The sequence below is a fragment of the Coregonus lavaretus genome, assembly GCF_964263955.1.
Source record: "Coregonus lavaretus genome assembly, chromosome: 4".
Classification (NCBI taxonomy): Eukaryota; Metazoa; Chordata; class Actinopteri; order Salmoniformes; family Salmonidae; genus Coregonus; species Coregonus lavaretus.
Window position 1 is genome coordinate 55,987,871 of NC_139991.1, and position 27,627 is coordinate 56,015,497.

Sequence of the window (27,627 nt, forward strand, 5' to 3'; positions counted from 1 at the left end):
AGCCTTCCGCCAGACAGGATCAGCCAGAGCCTTCCGCCAGACAGGATCAGCCAGAGCCTTCCGCCAGACAGGATCAGCCAGAGCCTTCCGCCAGACAGGATCAGCCAGAGCCTTCCGCCAGACAGGATCAGCCAGAGCCTTCCGCCAGACAGGAGCAGCCAGAGCCTTCCGTCAGACCGGATCAGCCAGAGCCTTCCGCCAGACCGGATCAGCCAGAGCCTTCCGCCAGACCGGATCAGCCAGAGCCTTCGGCCAGACAGGATCAGCCTGATCCGTCGGCCAGCCATGAGCAGCCAGATCCGTCGGCCAGCCATGAGCAGCCAGATCCGTCGGCCAGCCATGAGCAGCCAGATCCGTCGGCCAGCCATGAGCAGCCAGATCCTTCAGCCCGCCATGAGCCGTTCAGCCAGGATCCGCCAGAGCCGTCCAGCCAGGATCCGCCAGAGCCAGCCAGCCAGGATCCGCCATTGAGTCAGGTGCTGCCCCTTATCCTGGTGCTGCCCCTTAGTCCGGTACTGCCCCTTAGTCCGGTGCTGCCCCTTAGTCCGGTGCTGCCCCTTAGTCCGGTGCTGCCCCTTAGTCCGGTGCTGCCCCTTAGTCCGGTGCTGCCTCTTAGTCCGGTGCTGCCCCTTAAACCGGTGGGGGTCATTTGGAGGAACCTACGTAAGCGGGTAGTGACGATGGTGGGGTGGTGGTCTAGGCCGGAGCCAGAACCGCCACCGAGGAGGTATGCCCGCCCAGCCCTCCCCTGTTTGGGGGTTTTGAGGCGCGGTCGCAGTCCGCGCCTTTAGGGGGGGGTACTGTCACACCCTGGTTCTGGGACTCATTATGTTGAGCCAGGGTGTGTGCAGTCTATGTGGTTTGGTTCTATGTTGGGTGTCAAAGTGTTGTAATTATGTTGATTAGTCATATGACTCCCAATCGGAGGTAACGAGTGTCAGCTGTCGGCTCGTTATCTCTGATTGGGAGCCATATTTATTCTGTATGTGTTCTTGTGGGGATTGTGGGTTATTGTTCCGTTTCTGTCAGTTTAGCAGAGGACTTCACGAATCGTCGTTTGTTTTGTATTTACGTGCTTTACTTTATTAAAGTTATCATGTTCACTCAACGCGCTGCGCTTTGGTCCGTTCATTCATCAGACGATCGTGACAACAAGGTTGGAATGGGCTACAAGACCATCGCCAAGCAGCTTGGTGAGAAGGTGACAACATTTGGTGCGATTATTCGCAAATGGAAGAAACACAAAATAACTGTAAATCTCCCTCGGCCTGGGGCTCCATGCAAGATCTCACCTCGTGGAGTTGCAATGATCATGAGAACGGTGAGGAATCAGCCCAGAAATACACGGGATGATCTTGTCAATGATCTCAAGGCAGCTGGGACCATAGTCACCAAGAAAACAATTGGTAACACACTACGCCATGAAGGACTGTAATCCTGCAGCACACGCAAGGTCCCCCTGCTCAAGAAAGCACATATACATGCCCGTCTGAAGTTTGCCAATGAACATCTGAATGATTCAGAGGAGAACTGGGTGAAAGTGTTGTGGTCAGATGAGACCAAAATGGAGCTCTTTGGCATCAACTCAACTCGCCGTGTTTGGAGGAGGAGGAATGCTGCCTATCACCCCAAGAACACCATCCCCACCGTCAAACATGGAGGTGGAAACATTATGCTTTGGGGGAGTTTTTCTGCTAAGGGGACAGGACAACTTCACCGCATCAAAGGGACGATGGACGGGGCCATGTACCGTCAAATCTTGGGTGAGAACCTCCTTCCCTCAGCCAGGGCATTGAAAATGGGTCGTGGATGGGTATTCCAGCATGACAATGACCCAAAACACACGGCCAAGGCAACAAAGGAATGGCTCAAGAAGAAGCACATTAAGGTCCTGGAGTGGCCTAGCCAGTCTCCAGACCTTAATCCCATAGATAATCTGTGGAGGGAGCTGAAGGTTCGAGTTGCCAAACGTCAGCCTCGAAACCTTAATGACTTGGAGAAGATCTGCAAAGAGGAGTGGAACAAAATCCCTCCTGAGATGTGTGCAAACCTGGTGGCCAACTACAAGAAACGTCTGACTTCTGTGATTGCCAACAAGGGTTTTGCCACCAAGTACTAAGTCATATTTTGCAGAGGGGTGAAATACTTATTTCCCTCATTAAAATGCAAATCAATTTATAACATTTTTTACATGCGTTTTTCTGGATTTTTTTGTTGTTATTCTGTCTCTCACTGTTACATTTTACATTTTAGTAATTTAGCAGACACTTATCCAGAGCGACTTACAGTTAGTGAGTGCATACATACTTTTTTTATTTTTCATACTGGCCCCCCGTGGGAATCGAACCCACAACCCTGGCGTTGCAAACCAGCCGGCCATTCCCTCCCCTACCCTGGACGACGCTGGGCCAATTGTGCGCTGCCCCATGGGTCTCCCGGTCGTGGCCGGCTACGACAGAGCCTGGATCAAATAAACCTAACATTGAAATTATAGACTGATCATTTCTTTGTCAGTGGGCAAACGTGGCACTGACCCTGTATATAGCTTCCTCTCTTATTTCTTATTTATTGTGTTTTCTTTATTATATAAATGTTTTATTTTGATTAATTATACTATTTTGATATTGATTACTGCACTGTTGTGTAGAGCTTGCATTTCACTGTACTTGTGCATGTGAAAATAAAACTTGAACTTGAACCTGCCATTCAACATCCCTTGGCCACGATTACATTTTCAGCTTTAACAATATTATTGAGTGGGATTTCTCTGGCAGTGAGCTCAAGCATTATAATCCTCAGCATGTAATTAAGTTATTAAACGAAGGAAGATGTAGACAAGCCATCAGTTCTGTCATCTAACCTGAGAAGTATGTGTATGTGTGTGTGTGTGTGTGTGAGTGTAGATACGTGCTTATGTGTGTGTGTGCATGTATTGTACAGCCCTAATCCAATCGAGTCATCTCTCTAAATCCCCCTAATTAACCCTGGCTCCCACACCAGACCTAATTGGCTGAGAGTATGGGCCTAACACAACATGCGGCTGCCGGGGGCTGAGGGGAGTAACATCTGGGACATGACTGCACTCCAGCTGGAGCAGGGAGAACCGTCCATGTCGGAGAGAAGAGGAACGAGAAAGAGAAGAGGGGGGGTGGAGCGAGAGAGAAGGAAGTGAGAGAGAGAAGAGGAAAGAGGGAGAGCAGAGAGAGGAGGGGAGTGAGAGAGAAGGGGAAAGAGGGAGAGAAGAGAGAGGAGGGGGAGTGAGAGAGAAGGAAGTGAGAGAGAGAAGTGTGGTCCTCTGTAGCTCAGCTGGTAGAGCACGGCGCTTGTAACGCCAAGGTAGTGGGTTCGATCCCCGGGACCACCCATACACAAAAAAATGTATGCACGCATGACTGTAAGTCGCTTTGGATAAAAGCGTCTGCTAAATGGCATATTATATTATTATATTATATTAGAAGAGGAAAGAGGGAGAGCAGAGAGAGGAGGGGGAGTGACAGATAAGGGGAAAGAGGGAGAGAAGAGAGAGGAGGGGGAGTGAGAGAGAAGGAAGTGAGAGAGAAGAGGAAAGAGGGAGAGCAGAGAAAGGAGGGGGAGTGAGAGAGAAGGAAGTGATAGAGAGAAGAGGAAAGAGGGAGAGGAAGAGAGAGAGAGAGGGGTAGTGATAGAGAGAAGAGGAAAGAGGGAGAGGAAGAGAGAGAGAGAGGGGTAGTGATAGAGAGAAGAGGAAAGAGGGAGAGGAAGAGAGAGAGAGAGCGATAGGGGAAGTGAGAGAGAGAGGGCAAGAAGAGTGGAGTGAAGGGAAATACATAGAGGGAAAGTTTAAGAAATAAAGGATAGAAAGATACAGACAGAGAGAAAAGACTGACAAACAAGATGTAGTGCAGGGACACCAGACAACAACTCATTACAGCAGTCTCCCTGGACCTTAGTAATCACTCACTGATACTCTAACACATTGTAATAGTGTATTAAACCCTATACCCCAGGTGAAAGAGAACCAGACCACATTCATGGTACCCTAAATATGGCATGAATCGAATTGAGCGATTTATACACCACAGAATGACATGGTGCAAAATCGTCTCAATCTGAAAATGGAGGGTGAGGCTAATTCATGAGAATGATGAATCGTATCTGACTATGCCTGTTTTACCATAAGGTACCATGGTAGTCCAGTAGGGTACCATGGTAGTCCAGTAGGGTACCATGGTAGTCCAGTAGGGTACCATGGTAGTCCAGTAGGGTACCATGGTAAAGGCCACAGTGTGGACCTCGAGCCCTCTTTTCACCTGGGAGGTTCTGTTTCCTCTTGTACCACGCACCGTCCAGAGGGGACTTCTCCTCCGCGTTCTCATCCTCCTCCTCCAGCAGCACCTCCTCTGGAACAGGAGAGGACAGGGTTATATACCACGACACACGCACACATACTCACAAACGCTCATGCACACACATACAACCACACAAACTGTACACTCTTAGAAAAAAGGGTTCCAAAAGGGTTCTTCCGCTGTCCCCATAGGAGAACCCTTTTTGGTTCCAGGTAGAACCCTTTTGGGTTCCAGGTAGAACCCTCTGTGGAAAGGGTTCAACATAGAACCGAAAACAGTTCTACCTGGAACCACAAGGGTTTTACCTGGAACCAAAAAGGGGTCTTCAAAGGGTTCTCTCCTATGGCGACAGCCAAAGAACCCTTTTAGGTTCTAGGTAGCACCCTTTTTTCTAAGAGTGTACATACACATCACCAACACACACATGCCTTGCAAAAGTATTTAGACCGTTTGGATTATTTCACATTTTATTGTGTTACAAAGTGGGATTCATATTTTTTTGGTCAACAATATACACAGAATGCTCTATAATGTCAAAGTGGAAGAATAATTAAAAAAAATAAATGTATAAGTAAAATATAGTCATTGCATAAGTATTCAGTCCCTTAGTTTAGTCAAGCCTAAATTAGTAACATTTGGCTTAACAAATCACAAAAAAAGTTAAACGTAGGGTTTGACATGATTTTTAAATGACTAACTCTTCCTCTGTCCCCATACACACAACATCTGTAAGGTCCCTCAAAATACATTTGCAAAAATTTCTAAAAACCTGTTTTGGCTTTGTCATTATGGGGTACTGTGTGTAGATTGATGAGTTTAAAAACATAATGAATCCATTTTAGAATAAGGCTGTAACATAAACAACATGTGGAAAAAGTCAAGGGGTCTGAATACTAGCCGAATGCACCATTTACACACACACACGGATTACAAGAAGTGGAGGTGAGCCTGACCTGCCTTGCATATCCACTCTAGGTATCCCGTTAGCTCTTTCTCTATCTGCTGCTGTCTGCGCAGCTTCAGAAAGTCCTGCCTCTTCTCCACACGCTCTCTCTCTTTGGCAAACTCCCTGTGAACACACACACACACACACATATGGACACACACACACGGACCCACACACTTTAAACTCCTATTGGAATTCACAGGTTAATTTCTATGGCATTTCAGCCTATGTGTGTGTTCCACTCCTCCTCTCCTCTCTAGGAGTGGAACATGAAAGGGCTCTTTGAAGGGCCAAACTCACAGAGAAACAGACATGGATGAATGGACGGACAGACAGATACAAAGATATAGCCGTGTGTTCCACTGTTAAAGCGTGGTGTGGATGAGGTCAGCTCACAGATAAAAGACACAATTATTTAAATATGCTCACACACACACACAAAGACACAGGCACGCACCTATGCACGCACTCACACATGCACACACACCAACTCATTCCTTAGACCCAGATAAAGTTCTGCTTCCCCATAGGAACCCCAGTTCTTTCTAGACTAATGACAGTGTTTATGGAATGAGCCCTGTGGAGACGGACCCAGTGTGTGTAGAGGAGTGTGTTTCACTGTCACAGACAATGAGACGGACAGACCACTGAGTTCAAAGAGAAGAGCAAGGGACACCATTAAGTTTAAAGACAAAGACCTGGCCATTTTAAAACACAGGAGAGAGAGATCGAGAGAGTGAGAAAAGAGAGGGAGGGAGAGGGAGATAAAGAGAGCAAGTAGTGGGGAGGGAGAGAAGGAGAGTGGGAGAGAGATGACTAATCTTGCAACTGAATTCTATTTTAGCCGTTTTCAGTATCATTTCAGTTAAGATGCATTTCCCGTCAGTTGGAGGAATTAAAAATGAATGCGGTATCATGTGGTATCACCAGTATCATATTATGATGTTCCCCAACAGTGTCACTGTCTTCACAGTGCCATCTCTCTGTTAGCTCAACCACTGGAGTGATGGCTGAGATTCTACTGTGGTAAGCTGTGGAATGTGAGAGGGGAGGCTAAAGGCTTTCGCATATTTCGGTTCGGCTGGCGCCTAGCCGAACGAGTGTGCTCACATACTTCCTTAAAACACCTTTGCTTGAAAAACGAGAAAAAGCAGCAATAGTACTGTTTGTCCATCTTGAGACGCAGTAACCCAGAATAGTCTGAATTAATGTAAGATAACTCAAGAAATTAGATCTTAGTTGCGCAATTTTACATCTAACTAAGATGTTTGGTGCAGTATTTCTCAAGTGAAAAAAGTACCATGAAAACAATTAGTCTATCGTTGAATGACAACAAACACTTAATTGAAGAATCCCTACTGTTGACCAATGACCGACGAAGGGGCGTAGACTTCGGCTCTGAACTTCGGCTTGCCTCGAGAATTTTAGGGTTTTCACAAACAGCCGAAAAAACCCTTGCCGAAGACCAAAACGAACCAAAACGTCACAAAATGTTGTCATAATATATGCACAAACTGTTCCGAATTGTTGTGGATGGGAAGCATGCGGAAGCCTTAAGGCAGAGAGTCATTGGGTTCAGGAAGGACAGAAGAGATGGAGGATGCACGCACATACGCACACATAATACACACACAGACAGAGGAGAACTAGCCATGCACTGAGTAGGAGATTAGGCTTTCCAGAAAACATAAATATAGCACCTGACCAGGAACATGTAGCCACACTACGGTGCTCTTAACAGGATGTCTCCTCGTAGGGCTAATGGGAGACATTGTGTGCCTGTGTGTGTGCCTGTGTGTGTGCGTGTGTGTGTGTGTGTGTGTGTGTGTGTGTGAGCATGCACGCGTGTGTGTGTGCGTGGGTGAATAATGCAAACCATATTAAAAGAGTGGGCGAGAGAGAAAAAAGGAAGAAGATCGAGTGAGAGAGGGAAAGAGAGAGAGTGAATGATGACTCAGAATTAACATTGCTGGGGAGGGGATGTAAGTGAATTCCGATAAGCTTTTCATTATGATAAATCTGGAGCCTCAACTCTCTCCATATTTACACAGCTATTCCAGCGGCACTGGCTAATTTCATTATGGTAATGCTGTCTCTGTAAATGCACATCTCTTTATGGGGAAGGTCTCCCCGTCAGGCCAGCTAGGCTTTCAGCCTGAGTGGGCTCCGCTCAGCCCCTCCACTGGAGACACAGGATCAAACACGCGCACACACAAACACAAATACAGTACATATACAGTGGGGAAAAAAAGTATTTAGTCAGCCACCAATTGTGCAAGTTCTCCCACTTAAAAAGATGAGAGAGGCCTGTAATTTTCATCATAGGTACACGTCAACTATGACAGACAAATTGAGCATTTTTTTTCCAGAAAATCACATTGTAGGATTTTTAATGAATTTATTTGCAAATTACGGTGGAAAATAAGTATTTGGTCACCTACAAACAAGCAAGATTTCTGGCTCTCACAGACCTGTAACTTCTTCTTTAAGAGGCTCCTCTGTCCTCCACTCGTTACCTGTATTAATGGCACCTGTTTGAACTTGTTATCAGTATAAAAGACACCTGTCCACAACCTCAAACAGTCACACTCCAAACTCCACTATGGCCAAGACCAAAGAGCTGTCAAAGGACACCAGAAACAAAATTGTAGACCTGCACCAGGCTGGGAAGACTGAATCTGCAATAGGTAAGCAGCTTGGTTTGAAGAAATCAACTGCGGGAGCAATTATTAGGAAATGGAAGACATACAAGACCACTGATAATCTCCCTCGATTTGGGGCTCCACGAAAGATCTCACCCCGTGGGGTCAAAATGATCACAAGAACGGTGAGCAAAAATCCCAGAACCACACGGGGGGACCTAGTGAATGACCTGCAGAGAGCTGGGACAAAAGTAACAAAGCCTACCATCAGTAACACACTACACCGCCAGGGACTCAAATCCTGCAGTGCCAGACGTGTCACCCTGCTTAAGCCAGTACATGTCCAGGCCCGTCTGAAGTTTGCTAGAGTGCATTTGGATGATACAGAAGAGGATTGGGAGAATGTCATATGGTCAGATGAAACCAAAATAGAACTTTTTGGTAAAAACTCAACTCATCGTGTTTGGAGGACAAAGAATGCTGAGTTGCATCCAAAGAACACCATACCTACTGTGAAGCATGGGGGTGGAAACATCATGCTTTGGGGCTATTTTTCTGCAAAGGGACCAGGACGACTGATCCGTGTAAAGGAAAGAATGAATGGGGCCATGTATCGTGAGATTTTGAGTGAAAACCTCCTTCCATCAGCAAGGGCATTGAAGATGAAACGTGGCTGGGTCTTTCAGCATGACAATGATCCCAAACACACCGCCCGGGCAACGAAGGAGTGGCTTCGTAAGAAGCATTTCAAGGTCCTGGAGTGGCCTAGCCAGTCTCCAGATCTCAACCCCATAGAAAATCTTTGGAGGGAGTTGAAAGTCCGTGTTGCCCAGCGACAGCCCCAAAACATCACTGCTCTAGAGGAGATCTGCATGGAGGAATGGGCCAAAATACCAGCAACAGTGTGTGAAAACCTTGTGAAGACTTACAGAAAACGTATGACCTTTGTCATTGCCAACAAAGGGTATACAGTGATCCCTCGCCACTTCGCGGTTCACTTATCGCGGATTCGCTATTTCGCGGATTTTCATAATGCATTTTTTTTTTTTTGGTGCATTGTGCTCTGCATTCTGATTCGCTAAAAACTCACTCCCGCTTCTTGTATCAAAACATGCTACGAATTGTGCTATCATTTTGTCGTCTCGTGCAGTTATGTGTACGTACATAAAACAGCTTGGCAAATTTACATTAAGTTGGCCAAATTATCTTGTAATTTCGAACATCTCCTAAACCCATAATGTCGACGAAACGGCCTGGACCGACAAAAGCACCTGCGGATGGGCCCAAACGGCGGAAGATGCTACCTATCTCAGATAAAGTTAAACTTCTGGACATGCTAAGGGAAGGTAAAAGCTATGCAGCCGTTGCTCGCCATTACGGAATCAATGAATCTTCCGTTCGTTACATAAAGAAGGAGGAAAAAAACATAAGGACGACAGCAGCAGTCAATGAGGAGGAAGGACTAACGCTTGGTCGCTTAGCAACCATGGTGCGAATGGCCACTGAACTTAAGCGAGTAGCTGAGGAATGGGACCCTTTGATGAGCCGTTCATTACAGTTCTCCAACGTAATCGATGGTGGCATGTCGGTGTACAAGGATCTTTTTGCAAAGAAGAAAAAAGAGCGACAACAGCTGCCTATCACTATGTTCTTCTCCCGAACAAACACACCTGCACCGCGGGCTTCAGAAGAAGAGAACACTGCAGAGCGCAGTCAGGATGCAGCGGCCCAGTCTGAAGAGCAGTGAAACGGCCTACACGTGAGTCACTGTATTTGTATACATGTAATAGTTGCTAATTGTAAAAAAAAAAAGTTTTCTATTTCGCGGATTTCACTTATCGCGGGTCATTTTCGGAACGTAACCCCCGCGATAAACGAGGGATTACTGTATAACAAAGTATTGAGAAACTTTTGTTATTGACCAAATACTTATTTTCCACCATAATTTGCAAATAAATTCATTAAAAATCCTACAATGTGATTTTCTGGATTTTTTTTTCTCATTTTGTCTGTCATAGTTGACGTGTACCTATGACGAAAATTACAGGCCTCTCTCATCTTTTTAAGTGGGAGAACTTGCACAATTGGTGGCTGACTAAATACTTTTTTTCCCCACTGTATGAGCACAAGCACAAACACATACACACGTATGCACACACATATTTGTGCACACACAAACACACACGTCTCCTACTACCTCCCCTGTCAATAGAGTGGGTCAGTATAGGGGACCGTGGCTCTAGTTGTCATCCTGTCCTAGCTAATAAAATGGGTGGTTTGTATGCTAAGTCTGATCCATGCTTCCCTAGACCGTGTGTCTGTGTGTGTTGGGTCAGACTTACCCTGATAAGACACCCAGGACCAAGTTAAGCATGAAGAAGGATCCGATGATGATGAGGGGGATGAAGTAGAGCCAGTTCCAGGTGTTCCCCGAGGCATCGTTGGCCTGCACACACACACACACACACACACACACACACACACACACACACACACACACACACACACACATTCAGAGTGGGAAAGAGAGACAAAGAAAAAGGTGTATGTGTATTAGTATTACGCTTCTTAATGTTTGCAGTTGGTCAACGTACAACATCTGCATGACATCGATATCCAGGTAGAACCCTTTTGGGTTCCAGGTAGAATCTTTTGGGGTTCTATGTAAAACCCTCTGTAGAAAGGGTTCTACATGGAACCTAAAAAGGGTTCTACCTACAGAGGGGGAAAAAAGTATTTAGTCAGCCACCAATTGTGCAAGTTCTCCCACTTAAAAAGATGAGAGAGGCCTGTAATTTTCATCATAGGTACACGTCAACTATGACAGACAAATTGAGGAAAAAAAATCCAGAAAATCACATTGTAGGATTTTTAATGAATTTATTTGCAAATTATGGTGGAAAATAAGTATTTGGTCACCTACAAACAAGCAAGATTTCTGGCTCTCACAGACCTGTAACTTCTTCTTTAAGAGGCTCCTCTGTCCTCCACTCATTACCTGTATTAATGGCACCTGTTTGAACTTGTTATCAGTATAAAAGACACCTGTCCACAACCTCAAACAGTCACACTCCAAACTCCACTATGGCCAAGACCAAAGAGCTGTCAAAGGACACCAGAAACAAAATTGTAGACCTGCACCAGGCTGGGAAGACTGAATCTGCAATAGGTAAGCAGCTTGGTTTGAAGAAATCAACTGTGGGAGCAATTATTAGGAAATGGAAGACATACAAGACCACTGATAATCTCTCTCGATCTGGGGCTCCACGCAAGATCTCACCCCGTGGGGTCAAAATGATCACAAGAACGGTGAGCAAAAATCCCAGAACCACACGGGGGGACCTAGTGAATGACCTGCAGAGAGCTGGGACCAAAGTAACAAAGCCTACCATCAGTAACACACTACGCCGCCAGGGACTCAAATCCTGCAGTGCAAGACGTGTCCCCCTGCTTAAGCCAGTACATGTCCAGGCCCGTCTGAAGTTTGCTAGAGTGCATTTGGATGATCCAGAAGAGGATTGGGAGAATGTCATATGGTCAGATGAAACCAAAATAGAACTTTTTGGTAAAAACTCAACTCGTCGTGTTTGGAGGACAAAGAATGCTGAGTTGCATCCAAAGAACACCATACCTACTGTGAAGCATGGGGGTGGAAACATCATGCTTTGGGGCGTTTTTCTGCAAAGGGACCAGGACAACTGATCCGTGTAAAGGAAAGAATGAATGGGGCCATGTATCGTGAGATTTTGAGTGAAAACCTCCTTCCATCAGCAAGGGCATTGAAGATGAAACGTGGCTGGGTCTTTCAGCATGACAATGATCCCAAACACACCGCCCGGGCAACGAAGGAGTGGCTTCGTAAGAAGCATTTCAAGGTCCTGGAGTGGCCTAGCCAGTCTCCAGATCTCAACCCCATAGAAAATCTTTGGAGGGAGTTGAAAGTCCGTGTTGCCCAGCGACAGCCCCAAAACATCACTGCTCTAGAGGAGATCTGCATGGAGGAATGGGCCAAAATACCAGCAACAGTGTGTGAAAACCTTGTGAAGACTTACAGAAAACGTTTGACCTGTGTCATTGCCAACAAAGGGTATATAACAAAGTATTGAGAAACTATACTTATTTTCCACCATAATTTGCAAATAAATTCATTAAAAATCCTACAATGTGATTTTCTGGATTTTTTTTCCTCATTTTGTCTGTCATAGTTGACGTGTACCTATGATGAAAATTACAGGCCTCTCATCTTTTTAAGTGGGAGAACTTGCACAATTGGTGGCTGACTAAATACTTTTTTCCCCCACTGTAGAACCAAAAGTGTTCTACCTGCAACCAAAAAGGGTTCTTCAAAGGGTTATCCTATGTGGACAGTCGAAGAACCCTTTAAGGTTCTAGGTAACACCTTTTTTTCTAAGAGTGTACTCACAGTTATGTACTGGTACGATATGCTCCAGTGGATTACTGGACTCTAATCCAGCTAGATCTGCTGTACTGTTACACACTTCTCTTATTCCATGTTAATTAACATTCAAGTTTTTATTGTCACGTGCACTGCAGTAATCAATATCAGTAGTACTATAACATGTATTTAAAAAAAGAAAAGAAAAACACAACAAAGTAAGCTATATACAAGATCAGTTCCAGGGTCAGTACCAATACCATATTTACAATGTGCAGGGATACTGTAGTGGTAGGGTTAGATATGTACAGGGTTAAGATGACTAGGCATCAGGATATACATCATAAACAGAGTAGCAGCAGCATACAGCATATGACGATTGTGCAATTGCTAAAATATGTATCAGTGCCTCATTTAAATTCAATAGCAGGGAAAGAAAGTGTTCTGCTACACAGCTGACATTGCGTTTGCGAAGCTGACACAACAGTTTATCTTTTCACTTTCACTTATCTTTCCGATTATCCATCTACAGTCCCCAGAGATGCTGGGGGAGACAGTGAGACATTGGGAGAGACAAAGTTAAACTACAGAGATAATGAGGGAATGAGATAGAAGTTAGAAAGATAGAGAGACAAAGGGAAGAGTAATGGACGATAAATCAAAGCGAAGAAGAGAGGCTGATGCCGGACATTTATCCTGTGTGTGGGCTGAGACAGTGACAGCTGAGAGAGAAATGGTAGGATGGGATGAGTGTGTGTGCTCGTGCATGCGCCTGTGTGGGCCTGTTTTTTATTTTTTTTGTTTGTTTATTTGTCAGGGACCATGTACAACATGCCATTGCACCAGATTTAGCTAGATAGCTCATTTTCATCTGTAGTCCCTGGGCAAAAAAGCATCAACATGCGTGTCTGTGTTTGTACACCTGTGCGGGCTGTGTGTGTGTGTGTGTGTTCACCAGCTTGCTGAATCAGCTGCCCTGAACCCCCCCCCCCCCCCCCCATCAATTACACCCATTATGTGGCAGCGCTCCGACACTGGCGTCTGCACAATGTCACCATGCTTCATGAAGTCCATCAGTCCCTGGGTCCATCCTGTTAGCTCACTGTCATCTATAGGGCATCACTGGGATCAGGGACTCACATAGCAAACACACCCTCTGGCAGCCCGCTGCCCAGGAGAACTGATTCTGGATCAGATCTTCCATAACTCAATCCTACTCTTCACAATATGAGCACAGTGACCAAAACAGCCCTGGGCCAGTTAGAGTAACCAAATCAACACACAAGTGGGGCCCAAAGGAGAGAGTGTACAGGGAGAGATGGAGTGTCCAATTATGGTGTGCTAAGCTTGTGGAATGGTGGGAGATACACTTTATATACAAAAGACGTAGACACCTCTTCAAATTAGTGGCTTCGGCTTTCAGACATACCCGTTGCTGACAGGTGTATAAAATCAAGCAAACAGCCATGCAATCTCCATTGACAAACATTGGCAATAGAATGGACTTACTGAAGAGCTCAGTGACTTTCAATGTGGCACTGTCATAGGATGCCACCTTTCCAACAAGTCAGTTTGTCAAATGTCTGCCCTGCTAGAGCTGACTAGGTCAACTGTAAGTGCTGTTATTGTGAAGTGGCAACGTCTAGGAGCAACAATGGCTCAGCCGCGAAGTGGTAGGCCACACAAGCTCACAACATGGGACCAATGAGTGCTGAAGAGTGCAGCGCTTAAAAATCGTCTGTCCTCCATTGCAACACTCACTACTGAGTTCTAAACTGCCTCTGGAAGCAATGTCAGCACAAGAACTGTTCGTTGGGAGCTTCATGAAATGGGTTTCCATGGCCAAGCAGCCGCACACATGCCTAAGATCACCATGCGCAATGCCAAGCGTCGGCTGGAATGGTGTAAAGCTTGACGTCATTGGACTCTCTCTGGAGTGAGCCCCTTAGTTCCAGTGAGGGGAAATCTTAACGCTACAGTATACAATGACATTCTAGACGATTCTGTGCTTCCAACTTTGTGGCAACAGTTTGGAGAAGGCCCTTTCCTGTTTCAGCATGACAATGTCCCCGTTCACAAAGCGAGGTTCATACAGAAATGGTTTGTCGAGATCGGTGTGGAAGAACTTGACGGGCCTGCACAGAGCCCTGACCTCAACCCCATCGAAGACCTTTGGGATGAATTGGAACGCCGACTGCGAGCCAGGCCTAATTGCCCAACATCAGTGCCCGACCTCACTAATGCTCTTGTGGCTGAATGGAAGCAAGTCCCCCCAGCAATGTTCCAACATCTAGTGGAAAGCCTTCCCAGAAGAATGGAAGCTGTTTTAGCAGCAAAGGGGGGACCAACTCCTTATTAATGCCCATGATTATAGAATGAGATGTTCGACGAGCAGGTGTCCACATTTTGGCCATGTAGTGTATTCACTATAGGTCTCACACTTTTATCTGTTGCTGCATCACTATTGATCATTAGCATACAGTACCAGTCAAAAGTTTGGACACACCTACTCATTCAAGGGTTTTTCTTTATTTAAAAATTGTTTTACATTGTAGAATAATAGTAAATAACACATATGGAATCATGTAGTAACCAAAAAAGTGTTAAACAAATCAAAATATATTTTATATTTGAGATTCTTCAAATAGCCACCCTTTGCCTTAATGACAGCTTTGCACACTCTTGGCATTCTCTCAACCAGCTTCACCTGGAATGCTTTTCCAACAGTCTTGAAGGAGTTCCCACATATGCTGAGCACTTGTTGGCTGCTTTTCCTTCACTCTGCCGTCCGACTCATCCCAAACCATCTCAAAAGCACTCCATCACTCTCCTTCTTGGTAAATAGCCCTAAATAGCCTGGAGGTGTGTTGGGTCATTGTCCTGTTGAAAAACAAATGATAGTCCCACTAAGCCCAAACCAGATGGGATGGCGTATCGCTGCAGAATGCTGTGGTAGCCATGCTGGTTAAGTGTGCCTTGAATTCTAAATAAATCACAGACAGTGTCACCAGCAAAGCACCCCCACACCATAACACCTCCTCCTCCATGCTTTACGGTGAGAACTACACATGCGGAGATCATCCGTTCACCCACACCGCGTCTCACAAAGACACGGCAGTTTGAACCAAAAATCCCCAATTTGGACTCCAGACCAAAGGACACATTTCCACCAGTCTAATGTCCATTGCTCGTGTTTCTTGGCCCAAGCAGGTCTCCTCTTCTTATTGGTGTCCTTTAGTAGTGGTTTCTTTGCAGCAATTCGACCATGAAGGCCTGATTCACACAGTCCCCTCTGAACAGTTGATGTATTTAATTTTTTTGTATTTTATTAGGATCCCCATTAGCTGTTGAAATAGCAGCAGCTACTCTTCCTGGGGTCCACACAAAACATGAAACATGACATAATATAGAACATTAATGGACAAGAACAGCTCAAGGACAGAACTACATCAATTTTAAAAAGGCACACGTAGCCTACATATCAATACATACACACAAACTATCTAGGTCAAATAGGGTAGAGGCGTTGTGCCGTGAGGTGTTGCTTTATCAGTTTTTTTAAAACAAGGTTTTCTGTTTAATTGAGCAATATGAGATCGAACGGAGTTCCATGCAATAATGGCTCTATATAATACTGTACGCTTTCTTGAATTTGTTCTGGATTATGGGACTGTGAAAAGACCCCTGGTGGCATGTCTGGTGGGGTAAGTGTGTGTGTCAGAGCTGTGTGTAAGTTGACTATGCAAACAATTTGGGATTTTCAACACATTAATGTTTCTTATAAAAAGAAGAAGTGATGCAGTCAGTCCATCCTCAACTCTTAGCCAAGAGAGACTGGCATTCATAGTATTTATATCAGCCCTCTGATTACATTGAAGAGCAAGACGTGCCGCTCTGTTTTTGGCCAACTGCAGCTTAACTAGATATTTCCTTGCAGCACTGGACCACACGACTGGTGTCAAAAAAAGCAGAGCATCTCTTTACTACGGACAGACCTCTCCCCATCTTTACAACCATTTAATCTATATGTTTTGACCATGATAGTTTACAATCTAAGTAACGCCAAGTAATTTAGTCTCCTCAACTTGTTCAACAGCCACACCATTCATTACCAGATTCAGCTCAGGTCTAGAATTTAGGGAATGATTTGTACCAAATACAATGCTTGTTATGACGAGTTTCTCTGGTATAGAGTACTTCAGGATGTAAGAGAATAGTTAAACACTTTGATGGAGAGTTGATTCATAGTTATTTAATAGTTACAGTACTGGATTCGTTTGACAAGCGGTACGGGAGTAGCCTATTGTTAACCCGAATGACTTACATAGAAAACCTCTCAGTTTATATAATGCTTTCTGAGCTAATTCCATCCAACAGTTGCCAACCATTATTGAGTGTCACTCATCTCCTACAATAGGATCCCCCTACATGGTATCGTGTGGCACCCTAGCCAGGATATTCCATCACGTACTCCTTCTAAGATTAGCACAAGTGGCCCCCAAGCTATCTTGGCACGCAGACCTTCTGGCACCCACCAGTGACAGAAATAACACATGGAATGTCCTTATCCTCTCACCCATACCGCTCAGGAGATCGAAGACATTAACAAATACTGTATAGAAAAACGTCATATCAATGCTCTTAGTTTTAGAGATGTTCAGGACCAGTTTATTAGTGGCCACCCATTCCAAAACAGACTGCAACTCTTTGTTAAGGGTTTCGGTGACTTCATTAGCTGTGGTTGCTGATGCGTATATGGTTGAATCATCAGCATACATGGACACACATGCTTTGTTTAATGCCAGTGGCAGGTCATTGGTAAAAATAGAAAAGAGTAGAGGGCCTAGAGAGCTGCCCTGTGGTACACCACACTTTACATGTTTGACATTAGAGAAGCTTCCATTAAAGAAAACTCTTTGAGTTCTATTAGATAGATAGATCTGAATCCACGATATGGCAGAGGTTGAAAAGCCATAACACATATGTTTTTTCAACAACAGGTTATGGTCAATAATATCAAAGGCTGCACTGAAATCTAACAGTACAGCTCCCACAATCTTCTTATTATCAATTTCTTTCAACCAATCATCAGTCATTTGTGTCAGTGCAGTACATGTTGAGTGACCTTCCCTATAAGCATGTTGAAAGTCTGTTGTTAAGTTGTTTAAAGAGAAATAGCATTGCATTTGGTCAAACACCATTTTTTCCAATAGTTTGCTAAGAGCTAGCAGCAAGCTTATAGGTCTAATGTTAGAACCAGTAAAGGCCGCTTTACTATTCTTGGGTAGCGGAATTACTTTGGCTTCCCTCCAGGCCCGAGGACAAAGACTTTCCTCTAGGCTCAGATGAAAGATATGACAGAGAGGAGTGGCTATAGGGTCAGCTACCATCCTCAGTAGCTTTCTATCTAAGTTGTCAATGCCAAGAGGTTTGTCATTATTGATCGATAACAATAATTGTTCTACCTCTCCCACACTAACTTTACAAAATTCAAACTTGCAATGCTTTTCTTTAATTATTTGTTATTTTACGCATGAATACGATGGCTCACTGTTCATTTTTGGCATTTCCTGCCTAAGTTTGCCCACTTTGCCAATGAAATAATCATTAACATAATTGGCAACATCAAATGGTTTTGTGATGAATAAGCCATCTGATTCGATGAAAGATGGAGTTGAATTGGTCTTTCTACCCATAATTTCATTTAAAGTACTCCAAAGTTTTTTTTTCCCATAGTTCTTTATATCATTGATCTTGGCTTCATAATACAGTTTCTTCTTCTTTTTGTTGAGTTTAGTCACAAAATTTCTCAATTTGCAGTAAGTCAACCAGTCAGATGTGCAGCCAGACTTAATAGCCACTCCTTTTGCCCCATCTCTTTCAACCATACAGTTTTTCAATTCCTCATCAATCCATGGAGCCTTAACAGTTCTAACAGTCAGTTTCCTAACAGGTGCATGTTTATCAATAATTGGAAGAAGCAATTTCATAAATTAATCAAGTGCAGCATCTGGATGCTCCTTAATAATCACATCAGACCAACAAATATGTTTTACATCATCCACATATGAGTCACAGCAAAAGCTTTTCTATGATCTCTTATACACTATTTTAGGCCCAGCTGTTGGAACTTTGGCTTTCCTGGATATAGCCACTATATTGTGATCACTGCATCCAATGGGTACGGATACAGCTTTAGAACAAAGTTCTACAGTATTAGTAAAAATGTGATCAATACATGTGAATGATCTTGTTCCTGTAGTGTTTGTAAACACCATGGTAGGTTGATTAATAACATGAACCAGATTACAGGCACTGGTTACACTAAGAAGCTTCCTCTTGAGCGGACAACTTGATGAAAACCAGTCAATATTCAGGTCCCCAAGAAAGTAGACCTCTCTGTTTACATCACATTCACTATCAAGCATTTCACACATATTATTTAAATTCTGACTGTTCGCACTTGGTGGCCTATAGCAACACCCCAAAAGAAAAGGCTTTAGATGTGGCAAGTGAAACTGCAACCACAACACTTTAATAACACTTGACATAAGATATTCTCTAAGCATTACAGGGATATGGCTCTGAATATATACAGCAACACCTCCCCCATAAGCATTTCTGTCTCTTCTATAGATGTTATATTCTTGTATTGATACTGCTGTATCATCAAATTAATTATCTAAGCGAGTCTCAGAAATGGCTAATATATGAATGTTATCTGATGTTAGCAAGTTATTGATTTCATTAACCTTATTTCTAAGGCTACATATATTAATATGGGCTCTTTTCAGCCCTTTCCTGGGAAGCTGATCAGATAGACATAATACTAGAAAGAGCAAACAAAGCAAAATAAAAATATATACATTCAGCAGACCATTAATCAATTGGTGTGTGTGTGCTGCGGGGTTGAAGCTACAAACCCATAGTCTTGGCTCTCTCATCCCTTCCAGGTTGCTGGAAGGTAGGGTGGACAATGAGCCTGTCATAGCGGATGTAAGCAATGTCCCCACGCACTCTGGCAGCTTTCATGGCTGGGATAAGCTCTTTCATCTTCTGGCGCACAGCTTCAGGATAGTCCTTGTTGAGAAAGATATACGTTCCTCTCAAGTTCTTGGCTCTTTCCAGAACAGCTACCTTGTCCTTGAACCTCAGGAACTTGACCACTATCGGCATGGGCCTGTCACCTGGGCCGGTGGTGGTTTTCCAGTCCTTTGGGTGCGCTCCACCTCAATCTTCCTGTGGTCCATCTTCAATGTCTCAGAGATCATTTCCCTCACTTTGTCCTCAGACTCCGTCCAGGTCTCATGTGGAGATTCTGCAATTCCGTCCACAACCATGTTATTACGCCTTGATTGTCCCTCGAGACAGTCTGATTTATCCGTCATTGTTATCATGGATTCACAGACAGAACTGATGTCCTCTCTCAATGTCTTACAGATTTCTGTAATCATGCTGTTCTCCTGTTTCAACTCATCGAGCTGACCCTGCAAACTGTTCTTTAGGTCCTGGACCTCTCTGGTCAGGTCGTCCATTCTTTTATTAGTCGAATCCACCAGTATTTGGACAAAGCACTTGAAGCTATTTTCTTGTTGTTGAAACAACTGCTTGTAGAACTATTTTTGTTCGTTTAAAAGATCCTTCACGTGTGATAGAGAGACACCACTCAATCAATCAATCAATTTTTATTTTATATAGCCCTTCTTACATCAGCTAATATCTCGAAGTGCTGTACAGAAACCCAGCCTAAAACCCCAAACAGCTAGTAATGCAGGTGTAGAAGCACGGTGGCTAGGAAAAACTCCCTAGAAAGGCAAAACCTAGGAAGAAACCTAGAGAGGAACCAGGCTATGAGGGGTGGCCAGTCCTCTTCTGGCTGTGCCGGGTGGAGATTATAACAGAACCATGCCAAGATGTTCAAAAATGTTCATAAGTGACAAGCATGGTCAAATAATAATCAGGAATAAATCTCAGTTGGCTTTTCATAGCCGATCATTAGAGTTTAAAACAGCAGGTCTGGGACAGGTAGGGGTTCCATAACCGCAGGCAGAACAGTTTAAACTGGAATAGCAGCAAGGCCAGGCGGACTGGGGATAGCAAGGAGTCACCACGGCCGGTAGTCCCGACGTATGGTCCTAGGGCTCAGGTCTCTCAGTTGGCTTTTCATAGCCGATCATTTAGAGTTGAAAACAGCAGGTCTGGGACAGGTAGGGGTTTCGTAGCCGCAGGCAGAACAGTTGAAACTGGAATAGCAGCAAGGCCAGGCGGACTGGGGGCAGCAGGGTGTCATCATGCCCGGTAGTCCTGACGTATGGTCCTAGGGCTCAGGTTCTCAGAGAGAAAGAGAGAACGAGAGAATTAGAGAGAGCATACTTAAATTCACACAGGACACTGGATAAGACAGGAGAAGTACTCCAGGTATAACCAACTAACCCCAGCCCCCCGACACATAAACTACTGCAGCATAAATACTGGAGGCTGAGACAGGAGCGGTCCGGAGACACTGTGGCCCCATCCGAAGAAACCCCCGGACAGGGCCAAACAGGAAGGATATAACCCCACCCACTCCGCCAAAGCACAGCCCCCGCACCACTAGAGGGATATCCCCAACCACCAACTTACAATCCTGAGACAAGGCCGAGTATAGCCCACAGAGGTCTCCACCACAGCACAAACCAAGGGGGGGGGGGGGCGCCAACCCAGACAGGAAGATCACGTCAGTAACTCAACCCACTCAAGTGACGCACCCCTCCCAGGGACGGCATGAAAGAGCACCAGCAGGCCAGTGACTCAGCCCCTGCAACAGGGTTAGAGGCAGAGAACCCCAGTGGAGAGGGGAACCGGCCTGGCAGAGACAGCAAGGGCTGTTCGTTGCTCCAGCCTTTCCGTTCACCTTCACACTCCTGGGCCAGACTACACTCAATCATATGACCTACTGAAGAGATAAGTCTTCAGTAAAGACTTAAAGGTTGAGACCGAGTCTGCGTCTCTCACATGGGTAGGCAGACTGTTCCATAAAAATGGAGATCTATAGGAGAAAGCCCTGCCTCCCGCTGTTTGCTTAGAAATTCTAGGGACAATTAGGAGGCCTGCGTCTTGTGACCGTAGCGTACGTATTGGTATGTACGGCAGGACCAACTCGGAAAGATAGGTAGGAGCAAGCCCATGTAACGCTTTATAGGTTAACAGTAAAACCTTGAAATCAGCCCTTGCCTTAACAGGAAGCCAGTGTAGGGAAGCTAGCACTGGAGTAATATGATCAAATTTCTTGGTTCTAGTCAGGATTCTAGCAGCCGTATTTAGCACTAACTGAAGTTTATTTAGTGCTTTATCCGGGTAGCCGGAAAATAGAGCATTGCAGTAGTCTAATCTAGAAGTAACAAATGCATGGATTAATTTTTCTGCATCATTTTTGGACAGAAAATTTCTGATTTTTGCAATGTTACGTAGATGGAAAAAAGCTGTCCTTGAAACAGTCTTGATATGTTCGTCAAAAGAGAGATCAGGGTCAAGAGTAACGCCTAGGTCCTTCACAGTTTTATTTGAGACGACTTTACAACCATCAAGATGAATTGTCAGATTTAACAGAAGATCTCTTTGTTTCTTGGGACCTAGAACAAGCATCTCTGTTTTGTCCGAGTTTAAAAGTAAAAAGTTTTCAGCCATCCACTTCCTTATGTCTGAAACACAGGCTTCTAGCGAGGGCAATTTTGGGGCTTCACCATGCTTCATTGAAATGTACAGCTGTGTGTCATCCGCATAGCAGTGAAAGTTAACATTATGTTTTCGAATAACATCCCCAAGAGGTAAAATATATAGTGAAAACAATAGTGGTCCTAAAACGGAACCTTGAGGAACACCGAAATGTACAGTTGATTTGTCGGAGGACAGACCATTCACAGAGACAAACTGATATCTTTCCGACAGGTAGGATCTAAACCAGGCCAGAACTTGTCCGTGTAGACCAATTTGGGTTTCCAGTCTCTCCAAAAGAATGTGGTGATCGATGGTGTCAAAGGCAGCACTAAGGTCTAGTAGCACGAGGACAGATGCAGAGCCTCGGTCTGACGCCATTAAAAGGTCATTTACCACCTTCACAAGTGCAGTCTCAGTGCTATGATGGGGTCTAAAACCAGACTGAAGCATTTCGTATACATTGTTTGTCTTCAGAAAGGCAGTGAGTTGCTGCGCAACAGCTTTTTCTAAAATTTTTGAGAGGAATGGAAGATTCGATATTGGCCGATAGTTTTTTATATTTTCCGGGTCAAGGTTTGGCTTTTTCAAGAGAGGCTTTATCACTGCCACTTTTAGTGAGTTTGGTACACATCCGGTGGATAGAGAGCTGTTTATTATGTTCAACATAGGAGGGCCAAGCACAGGAAGCAGCTCCTTCAGCAGTTTAGTAGGAATAGGATCCAGTATGCAGCTTGTCCTCGACAACGGTACTCCCGCCGGATTTGGTCTTTGTCATTGTAGCTAGCAACGTAGGTTATGCTGTTACGCCTCGCAGTTCCAGACAGGGCAGGTCACAGGGAAGATTGAAAACAACAAACAGCAGGGATCTAGACATCCACAAACACGGGACAATCCGCAGTCCCAGCCACAATGGCTATCCATGTCGCGGACTGCGTTCAAGCCCTCAAGAAAACTCAGCTAGCTTGATATGCTGCTAGCTAGCAGCTAGGCTAGCTGCAATGCCAAATAGCTCCTCAGACCCGTCCTTGGTCGGCAGGATCACTGGACAGAGACTAGCAATCCCAGCAACTGATGTCAACTGTGTCGCGGGATCCAAACTAAAAAGTTAGCTAGCTACAAAGAACTTCCCAATACACTTTCAAAACAACAAACTTTTCAAAACAACAAATCCGAGCTCTTCCTTGTTCCGCGTTTAACAGGAAGCGGTGTACAACAAGGATGTTGAGATGTGTTTGTAACTTGAACTCTGTGAAGCATTTATTTGGGCTGCAATTTCTGAGGATGGTAACTCTAATGAACTTATCCTCTGCAGCAGAGGTAACTCTGGGTCTTCCATTCCTGTGGCGGTCCTCATGAGAGCCAGTTTCATCATAACGCTTGATGGTTTTTGCGACTGCACTTGAAGAAACTTTCAAAGTTCTTGAAATGTTCCGTATTGACTGACCTTCATGTTTTAAAGTAATGATGGACTGTCATTTCTCTTTGCTTATTTCAGCTGTTCTTGCCATAATATGGACTTGGTCTTTTACCAAATAGGGCTATCTTCTGTATACCCCGCTACCTTGTCACAACACAACTGATTGGCTCAAACGCATTAAGAAGGAAAGAAATTCCACAAATTAACTTTTAAGAAGGCTCACCTGTTAATTGAAATGCATTCCAGGTGATTACCTGATGATGCTGGTTGAGAGATTGCCAAGAGTGTGCAAAGCTGTCATCAAGGCAAAGGGTGGCTACTTTGAAGAATCTCAAATATAAAATATATTTTGAGTTGTTTAACCCTTTTTTTGGTTACTACATAATTCCATGTGTGTTATTTCATAGTTTTGATTTAGTTACAATGTAGAAAATAGTAAAAAATTAAGAAAAACCCTCAAATGAGTAGGTGTTCTAAAACTTTGGACCAGTAGTGTATTTTTCATAATTTTTTGAAAAACGTTATTTTTTTCATTTCACTTCAACAATTTGGACTATTTCGTGTATGTCCATTACATGAAATCCAAATAAAGATACATTTAAATTACATTTAAATTTTTTACATTTACGTCATTTAGCAGACGCTCTTATCCAGAGCGACTTACAGTTAGAGTGCATACATTATACTGGCCCCCCGTGGGAATCGAACCCACAACCCTGGCGTTGCAAACGCCATGCTCTACCAACTGAGCTACACGGGGCTACATTACATTAATTATTAAATTATTAATTACTCATTATTAAATTACAGGTTGTAATACAACAAAATAGGAAAAATGCCAAGGGGGATGAATTTGCAAGGCGTACCCCCTATACAGACAAATCAAGTAAGGAATGGAATTAAGAATATATACATATATGGACGAGTAACAACAGAGCGGCATGGACTAAGATACAGTAGAATATGATAGAATACAGTATATACAAATGAGATGAGTAATGCAAGATATGTAAACATTATTAAAGTGACTAGTGTTCCATTTCTTAAAGTGGCAAGTGATTTCAATAGGCAGCAGCAGCCTCTAATGTGCTAGTGATGGCTATTTAACAGTCTGATGGCCTTGAGATAGAAGCTGTTTTTCAGTCTCTCGCTCCCAGCTTTGATGCACATGTACTGACCTCGCATTCTTGATGATAGCGTGGTGACCAGGCAGTGGCTCGGGTGGTTGATGTCCTTGATGATCTTTTTGGCCTTCCTGTGACATCGGGTGCTGTAGGTGTCCTGGAGGGCGGGTAGTTTGCCCCTGGTAATGCGTTGAATGGTGTTGAACGCTGAGCTGTAGTCAATGAACAGCATTCTCACGTAGGTGTTCCTCTTGTCCAGGTGGGAAAGGACAGTGTGGAGTGCAATAGAGATTGCATCATCTGTGGATCTGTTGGGGTGGTATGCAAATTGGAGTGGGTCTAAGGTTTCTGGGATAATGGTGTTGATGTGAGCCATAATCAGCCTTTCAAAGCACTTCATGGCTACAGACGTGAGTGCTACGGGTCGGTAGTCATTTAGGCAGGTTATCTTAGTGTCCTTGGGCACAGGGACTATGGTGGTCTGCTTGAAACATGACGGTATTACAGACTCAGTCAGGGACATGTTGAAAATGTCAGTGAAGACACTTGCCAGTTGGTCAGCATATGATCGGAGTACACGTCCTGGTAATCCGTCTGGCCCTGCGGCCTTGTGAATGTTGACCTGCTTAAAAGTCTTACTCACATTGGCTACGGAGAGCGTGATCACATAGTCATCCAGAACAGCTGGTGCACTCATGCATGCTTCAGTGTTGCTTGACTCGAAGCGAGCATAGAAGTGATTTAGCTCGTCTGGTAGGCTTGTGTCACTGGGCAGCTCGCGGTTGTGCTTCCTTTTGTAGTCTGTAATAGTTTTCAAGCCCTGCCACATCCGACGAGTGTCAGAGCCGGTGTAGTACGATTCAATCTTAGTCCGGTATTGACTCTTTGCCTGTTTGATGGTTTGTCGGAGGGCATAGCGGGATTTCTTATAAGCGTCCGGGTTAGAGTCCCGCTTCTTGAAAGCGGCAGCTCTACCCTTTAGCTCAGTGCGGATGTTGCCTGTAATCCATGGCTTCTGGTTGGGGTATGTACATACGGTCACTGTGGGGACGACGTAATCGATGCACTTATTGATGAAGCCAGTGACTGATGTGGTGTACTCCTCAATGCTATCTGAAGAATCCCGGAACATATTCCAGTCTGTGCTAGCAAAACAGTCATGTAGCTTAGCATCTGCATCATCTGACCACTTTTTTTTTAACCGAGTCACTGGTGCTTCCTGCTTTAGTTTTTGCTTATAAGCAGGAATCAGGAGGATAGAGTTATGGTCAGATTTGCCAAATGGAGGGCGAGGGAGAGCTTTGTATGCGTCTCTGTGTGTGGAGTAAAGGTGGTCTAGAGTTTTTTCCTCTGGTTGCACATTTAACATGCTGGCAGAAATGAGGTAGAACGGATTTAAGTTTCCCTGCATTAAAGTCCCCGGCCACTAGGAGCTCTGCCTCTGGATGAGCGTTTTCCTGTTCACTTATGGCCTTATACAGCTCATTGAGTGCAATCTTAATGCCAGCATCTGTTTGTGGTGGTAGATAGACAGCTACGAATTATATAGATGAAAAGCCTCTTGGTAAATAGTGTGGCCTACAGCTTATCATGAGATACTCTACCTCAGGCGAGCAAAACCTCGAAACTTCCTTAGTAATAGATTTTGTGCACCAGCTGTTGTTTACAAATATACACAGACCGCCATCCCTTGTCTTACTGGAGTCAGCCGTTCTATCCTGCCGATGTAGCGTATATCCTGTCAGCTGTATGTTGTCCATGTCGTCGTTCAGCCACGACTCTGTGAAACATAAGATATTACAGTTTTTAATGTCCCGTTGGTAGGATAACCGTAATCTTAGGTCGTCCAATTTGTTCTCAAATGATTGAACATTGGCTAATAGTATTGATGGAAGAGGCAGTTTACTCGCTCGCCGTCGGATCCTTACAAGGCACCCCGACCTACGTCCACGATATCTCTGTCTCTTTCTCATGCGATTGACCGGGATTTGGGCCTTGTCGGGTGTCTGTAGGATATCCTTCGCGTCCGGCTCGTTGAAGAAAAAATCTTCGTCCAATACGAGGTGAGTAATCGCTGTCCTGATATCCAGAAGCTCTTTTTGGTCATAAGAGACGGTGGCAGAAACATTATGTACAGAATAAATTACAAATAACGCAAAAAAACACACATAATAGTACAATTAGTTAGAGGGCTGGAAAACGGCAGCCATCTTCTCCGGCGCCTCTTCTAGACTCAGATTAAAAATATGACAGATAGGAGTGGCAATAGAGTCAGCAACCATCCTCAGTAGCTTTCCATCTAAGTTGTCAATGCCAGGAGGTATGTCATTATTGATCAATAACAATTTTTCCACCTCTACCAAACTAACTTCACAAAATTCAAATGTACAATGCTTTTCTTTCATAATTTTTTTTATTATGCATGAATACGATGGCTCACTGTTAATTTGCCAAATTTGCCAATTAAGTAATCATTAAAATAGTTAGCAACATCAAATGATTTTGTGATGAATAAGACATCTGATTCAATGAACGATGGAGTTTAATTTGTCTTTCTGCCCATCATTTCATTTAAAGTACTCCAAATGTTTTTTTCCAGCATTCTTCATATCATTGATCTTGGCTTCATAATACAGTTTATTTGTATTTTTGTTGAGTTTAGTCACATCATTTCTCAATTTGCAGTAAGTCAGCGAGTCAGATGTGCAGCCAGACTTATTAGCCACTTCTTTTGCCCCATCAGATGCACAATTGAGAGCATCCTGTCGGGCTGTATCACCGCCTGGTACGGCAACTGCACCGCCCGCAACCACAGGGCTCTCCAGAGGGTGGTGCAGTCTGCCGAACGCATTAACGGGGGCAAACTACCCGCCCTCCAAGACACCCACAGCACCCGATGTCACAGGAAGGCCAAAAAGATCATCAAGGACTTCAACCACCCGAGCCACTGCCTGTTCACCCCTCTATCATCCAGAAGGCGAGGTCAGTACAGGTGCATCAAAGCTGGGACCGAGAGAATGAAAAACAGCTTCTATCTCAAGGCCATCAGACTGTTAAATAGCCATCACTAGCACATTA

The 27,627-nt window shown here is 44.4% G+C and overlaps 1 pseudogene across 1 annotated transcript in view; it reads right to left on the minus strand.

The window, feature by feature from the left end:
• The window catches only part of LOC311127966 (voltage-dependent N-type calcium channel subunit alpha-1B-like), a 209,627-nt pseudogene that overhangs the window by 89,905 nt on the left and 92,095 nt on the right, over positions 1-27,627 (minus strand). Inside the window, exons 7-9 of the transcript in view lie at positions 10,259-10,362; positions 5,282-5,397; positions 4,290-4,379 (exon numbers count right to left, since the gene is read on the minus strand). The product of the transcript in view is annotated as a voltage-dependent N-type calcium channel subunit alpha-1B-like (transcript). The remainder of the gene's footprint in view (positions 1-4,289; positions 4,380-5,281; positions 5,398-10,258; positions 10,363-27,627) is intronic.